Raw genomic sequence first — 6,725 nt, 5'->3', positions numbered from 1 at the left:
TGTTGTTCACAAATAATGGAAAAGATGTGTTTCTGACTCTGAATAAATGTATTTTCAATGAAAATCACTCGTTTGTACAGAGCGTACAAATGATCGATTCTATTTTGTGAATGTTCTCGATGCTCCGCTCCCTCCTCATCAAAAACATGAAGCTGTGATTTGTGTTGAGCCAAGTCCAGTGTCCAGGTCTATTCATGGTTTTCAGAAAGATGGAAAAGTAGAACTGCCATGGTGATAAACAAGGTTTGAATTTAAATGTATTCTGCATAAAAACTGCTAACCTGTAGTTTAAATCTGCATAAACATAGTCTTAGTTGAAACTTAGTTGAAAAAGTTGATTGTCAGTGTGGTTTGTGCCTGAATAAGGCTCCCAGCGCCCCCTTGTGCTTGGCTCTGGTAGTGTAGCGTGTACAATGTTAGCTCCTCTAGATAAGGCCGTGTGCACCAGTGCTGCTGTGCAAACTGTAAAATATTCTCTTTTATTTTAAACTCTGCTTAATGTAACTTAAAGGAACTGTCTGAAAGAAAAAAAAAAGTACTACAAGAGACTCGTGAGGCTCATTCTGCTTTCTGATTGTCACAACATAAATAAATGTGACATCATATACAATGTTTTTTTAGTAACATTTTTACGTTATATGTTTGTCATCAGTAAAAGTGTTCTGAACACTTAGAACATGCTTACCTTGTAACTGTGGACACAGTTTGTTTATGTTGATGGAATTTTAAAATTTGCTTTCATGCACTTTCTTGCACATCTGATGGATTAAAGCACCTGCTTGTCTTTGTTGAAATGTCATTGTTTTGCCTGAAATGTCCCAGAGTAGAGCAATCAACTTATCCATCCCCATGTTGACAACCAGGCCAGGTTGCCGGTCAGATCTCGGGGGACGACCATGCGCCACAGTGGCTCTAGTGGAAACTGTCATTGTGTCCTTAGGCAAGACACTTCACCCACTTTGCAGATGGCTCAGATTAGCAGCCTCAACTCTGTCAGTCTGTTACAGGGCAGCTGTGACTACAGAAGAGTCTTGACTGACTGATGCACAAAGCTGTGAAGAGTCCCCCAGCACCTGCCCCAGCACCTGCCCCAGCACCTGCCCCAGCACCTGCCCCAGCACCTGCCCCAGCACCTGCCCCAGTATCTGCTGGTTTGGCAGGTGCTTAGCAACTCAGTCAAACAAATGTGTTGCTAGCAGGAGAGGCTCTGGGAAAAGGAGGCACCTAATTGGTTTGTTATTGATGTTCATATCTTCATTTAGAGAAAAAAAAAGTGAACTAAAAAAACAGGATCATGTGGAGCAGGTTCACACCAACATTAGATAGTCAGAAGGTGGAGTGTGACAGCTGCAGTTACACAGAGAGGGGCCACATTTTTCAATATAAAGTGAATTGGAGCCAGAGTCAATGGAGTCCAATAGCGCCCATGCATACTTCCTGTTTGAACGCGATGGCTAGTGGGTTAGATATGTCCACTTGCATACACAGTCTAAAGGACTTATATTAAACCTGGTTCTTGTGCATTTGTTGTGTCATGTAACTGTGTGTCGTGCTCTCTGCTGTTTGTCTGAGTGACCGTTTGGTTCACAGCTGCGGGCTTCTGAGTGGTCCATGGCTCCTCCCACCATGACAGACCCACCCCACTTCACCCCCATCCCCGTCCTGCACCGTAAAGATGTATATATAAGACATACATGTGTACATCCTGCTCACTCCCGGAGCTGCTGTGACATGTGTGAGGCGTCAGCTCCTCTTCTGTCTCCTGTGTCTCTTGGCTTGGGTCCCATCACGCTGATAAACAGATCAGAGAGTAAAGTCATAACTGTCAAATATTTGTTCTTCATCTTTGTTATTTCAGTCTCTTTTATTCTTATTGTTTCACCATCTTCCAGCCTGTACCTTTCACTGTTCAAATATATTTTCATTTCATTGTGTTATTTTAATTCAAGATAAACTGAGTCAAATCTTAACATTCTTTTCACTTTCTTAAAAAAAAAAAAAAAAGAAGAAAAAAAAAAAAAGGTTTGTAGTGGTCCAAAGTTATTCCTCACTGCCTTCAGAGCGTCCCCCTTTTTCACCTAGAAGGTGCTGGTTCAGTTCTGCTCCTGGAGCTGAGAGCTGTGCAGACCAGAGCTGGGCCAAACAAGGAGCTATTCTAGTAAAATAATTTTAGATTTAGCAGTAATAACAACAACAACATCAGCTAGTATGAGGTGCAGAACATGATCCAGGCTCAGATCTGGAGCTGCTTTTGCTTAACTCTAAGATCCTGTGACGTGTGCAAGGTGTCGGATCCTCTTGACTTTGGTCCCATCAGATGGAAAGACAGATTAAAAACATCGCCCTGAGTAAAGTCATAACTTTATTGTTTTAAGGATTATCATTTTATTTATTTAGGCCTTTATTGTTTTAAGGCCTGGGTGTTTGGAGTCATCTCAGTTCAACAGATGTCAAGCTACATATATGTTTTATCTCACAGTAACTTGAGTAACATTTGACATCTTTGTTATTTTAGACGCTTTTGTCCTGTCACCATCTTCCAGCCTGTACCTTTGGGGTTAGGCACTGTTCAAATATATTTTCATTTCATTTTAAAAATTTAAATTCTGTTTAAGTAAATAAAGTAAAACCTTAAACCTAAACATTCTCCAGAGAGGTTATTCTAGATATATTATATATATATATATATATATATATATATATATATATATATATATATATATATATATATATATATATATATATACTATACTGTCACTATCACTCACTATTACTGGCATATGTGATGAAAATGACCTCAGGCACACAGTTCCCAGGGTTTGAGCGTGTGATTTCAATAACTGAAATAGGATCCTCTTGAAAGAGAAAGTACAATCACCAAATACCAAATATCAAACAATAGATCTCATTTATCAAAGTCTCTGAGCACAAAGATCGTCATTACTTTCTGTCCATTGTATTTGTACAGCGATTGTGCTGAGTTATTGTCTTTAAATTCTAAATCAGATGTTGTTAGGATCTGATGTTTTTCATGTTCTCCCTCCCCTTGTGTTTTCTTTTGGTGCGTGACGGGGGCGTGGCTGGAGCTCTGCAGCAGAGTGAATGGAATCAGCTTGAGTATAAACTAAAGACCGCACACTGACTTCTCTTTGCTGACAAATAATTTCGTCTCATGCGGTAGTACTCTGCTCTCCCTGTTCCAGTGCCAAGTCTTACCTGTAAATCCAGGACCCTCCAGGCTGCCTCTGCCACCACAGCCTGCGACTGTCCTGTAAGATAAGATAAGATAAGATATGCCTTTATTAGTCCCACAGTGGGGAAATTCCAGTGTTGCAACGCGCAATTTCAGAACAGCAGGAAAAGGTAACACAGATAATAAATAATAGCTTAAAAATAATTTAAAAATAGACTTAAAATAATTTCACAGGGATATAATTGACTGGCACATGTTCAGTGTGAACAGTGTTTGTTGTAAAGTCTGACAGCAGCAGGAAGGAAAGACCTGTGAAACCTCTCCTTCACACAGCGAGGGGGAATCAGTCTGTCACTGAAGCTGCTCTCCAGAGCAGACAGAGCGTCCTGCAGGGGGTCAGACTCATGGCCCAGCATAGAGGTGATCTTAGTCAGGACCCTCCTGTCCCCCACCTCCTGCACTGAGTCCCGACGACAGCCCAGGACAGAGCTGGACTTCTTGATGACCTTGTAAATAAAACTGTTAAAACTTTCCAGTCTTTGCCAATACTTTGGGGTCCTCACTGCAAAAAAACATAACAGATATTACGTTACTCTTACTTGAGTAGTACTTTTCCCGAATAGTTTTTTATTCTTACTTTAATTTCTTACACCGCTACTTTGCACTTCTACTTGTGTAATATTACTTTGAAGTAACATTTTTCTTACTTGAGTACATTTTTGACTGTTGTACTCTCTGTATTTGTACTAACTAAAAGCAATCAACCCGTGTGGACGGGTGGACCTGAACAGGTGAACTTACTGGTTTTATTTTTTCTAATCTCCTCAGACTGTTTGTAGATTCCACCTTAACTACAACCATATTATTATTTCTTTGGTACTGGCAGATCTGTCTTTTGTCATTAACAATGTCTGTCATTAACTAATAACATTAACAATCACCTCTTTGGAAAAATGCTTCTATATTTTATTGTGTGTTGTTCAGTCCATTTAGATTTAAACCAACTGGATTTCAGCTTTGAAACTGTCAACCCAAATGACAGACTCATGTGTGTCTCATTCTGCTTTCTGATTGGATAATGGTCTTGAACCAAAATACAGGGCAGGCATTAAAGGCGTAACTGAAAAACAGAACTAGTCCATTTGAAACGGTTTGCAGTGGTTCAAAGTTCTTCCTCACTTATGCATCATTCAGAGCATCCTAATTATTCACCATGATGACATTATAAGAACTTTTCAGAGAGTTTTACTGTCATGATGAAGCTAACAACAACAAGCACAACAGAGCACTTCCTGATTCTCAGACAATAAAACACTCTGTACTGGGCTCTTTTCTAATGTCGTTTCCTCATCACAAACAGACCTAGAGTTGTGTTTTGTTTCATCCACACAAACCCTATATTACCCCATATTTAGGCATATTTAGTTCTTCTCTCAAACAGAAAACACTCTCTTCCACCTTGTGATGTCATGTGGTACAGAAAGTGCTCCACTGTGTTTTTAAATTCCATACATCTTCACTAGAATTGTCAGGATCATTTCAGCCCTGGAATTTCTAGTCTCTACTGAACAAATGGAAAAAGGAACTGTTAACTTGAAAACTACAGCTTGATGACATCACAAGGTGGAGCAGAGCATTTTCATGTAGACAGACTAATAATAAAGAGTTACTCAAACACGTGTGACTGACAAAAACATAACTCCAGGTCTGTTTCTGAGGAGGAAACAACATTAGAACATGTCTTGAAGAGTTATCTTGTGTAATATAAGACCTTTAAATCAGGTATTAGAACACACTTGAATGTGTACAGGGCTAGAATGGACCTCACATTTGCACAGTCTGCACATGCCTCTGTCTCTGGTCCCAGGGGTGTTCTGTAGTCATGGCCCTTATATTTACTTCATGCTACTTTGAACTGCACACTCACATGGGGTGGGGGTTACCACGGTGATGCTCTTCACGCTCACGTGTGGCTGTTATGTAGTGTTGGGGAGTAACAGATTACATGTACCGGAGTTACGTAATCAGAGTACAAATTATGAGTAACTGTATTCAGTTACAGTTATTGTTTCACTGAGTGGTAATTGGATTACAGTTACTTTGTTGAAATAAATTGATTACAGGGAGGTATTTTCTTGTTTTCACATTTTGGGCTATATCCCATTTTTTCTTTTCGGTAATTCCACTCATTGCCGGAAACTAAACCAGGTCTAAACTAGATCTAAAGTAGATCTAAACCAGGTCTAACCAGGACTAAACCAGGTCTAAACTAGGACTAAAACAGGATTTAACAGGACTAAACCAGGAAGTGTCTCCTCCTCTATCAATAATAGACTTTACAGTTCAGTAAAGTCTGGGCTTTTTATTTTCTTTTAGCAGATAAAACATCTTATGTGAAGATATCCTAGTCTTTGCTTCTCTACAGTAAATCAAGTAATCCAAAGTATTCAGATTACATTACTCACTTTAAGTAATTTAATGGATTATGTTACAAACTATATTTTGGTGTGTGTAATCTAGAATCTGTAGGGGAATATGTTTTAAAAGTAACTCTCCCAACACTGCTGTTATGCAATGGTGCTGTAAGAACATGTTTACCTGCTTTAGATGTTTCTTTACTTCCTGTATCTTCTTCAGACGCATCACATGACTGTGTAGTGACGGTGTAGTGACATTAGAGACTGTGTCCATGTGTGTGATAAGGTGTATGTGCTTTCGTCTTGGTTCATGCATCTTTGACCTGGTTTGGACCTGCTTTGGACCCGGTTTGGACTTGGTTTGGATCTCAAGGCCCGTCTGATCCTGCGTTGGAGTTTGTTGTTCCAGTCCATGATGACAATTTTGTCTCTTGGTCATTTTCTTGTTCACATTTGGGGGGATTTGCTAAACTATATATTTTTGGAAAGGTTATAGTATATGGAGTCAGAAAATCAATGTATGTAGACATACATAAATGTAAAAATTCTAGTATCTTGACTTCTGAACAAACTGAAATGTTGATTTTTACTGCTAAACCCACATCATAAGGGTCAAAGAATCCAGTGGTGCTAGTTACACATTACTAGATTAATCCTTCAGTGCATGAGTAGATAATAATAACCCAGTGCAGTTGTTTTCTTGCAATATGTTTGTAATGAAAAGTTTATATTTCATGCTCCAGCTTTTTTTTTTTTTTTTTAAATACCGATTTTTCATACCACTCACTAAAACATTAAATATATAATTGTGTGAATGATTACAAAGACACACATTGCAGGCTTTCTAGAATGGGTGCTGAGAGTGATCCACACATAAAGTAGTTCCTGCTGAAAGATTGTATTTACAGTGATGGTTTGAGCCAATAGCTCTTCTTCAGACAGAAAACTGTGATCTCTTAAGAGCATTTACAGAGCACCTAACACATGCACAGTAAGTATTAGCTGTATTTTAGCTCAGAAGGTATGTAATATATTTTAAGAACATATTTGACTACAGCTCCCCAGCTAATATTACCGTATAGTGTGTGTCATATATCACTTTGGCTCCTCAGACT

This window comes from Boleophthalmus pectinirostris, unplaced genomic scaffold (assembly GCF_026225935.1).
Source record: "Boleophthalmus pectinirostris isolate CB_2022bp ecotype Guang Dong unplaced genomic scaffold, ASM2622593v1 HiC_scaffold_2, whole genome shotgun sequence".
Taxonomy (NCBI): Eukaryota; Metazoa; Chordata; class Actinopteri; order Gobiiformes; family Gobiidae; genus Boleophthalmus; species Boleophthalmus pectinirostris.
This window is presented reverse-complemented; position numbering follows the sequence as displayed.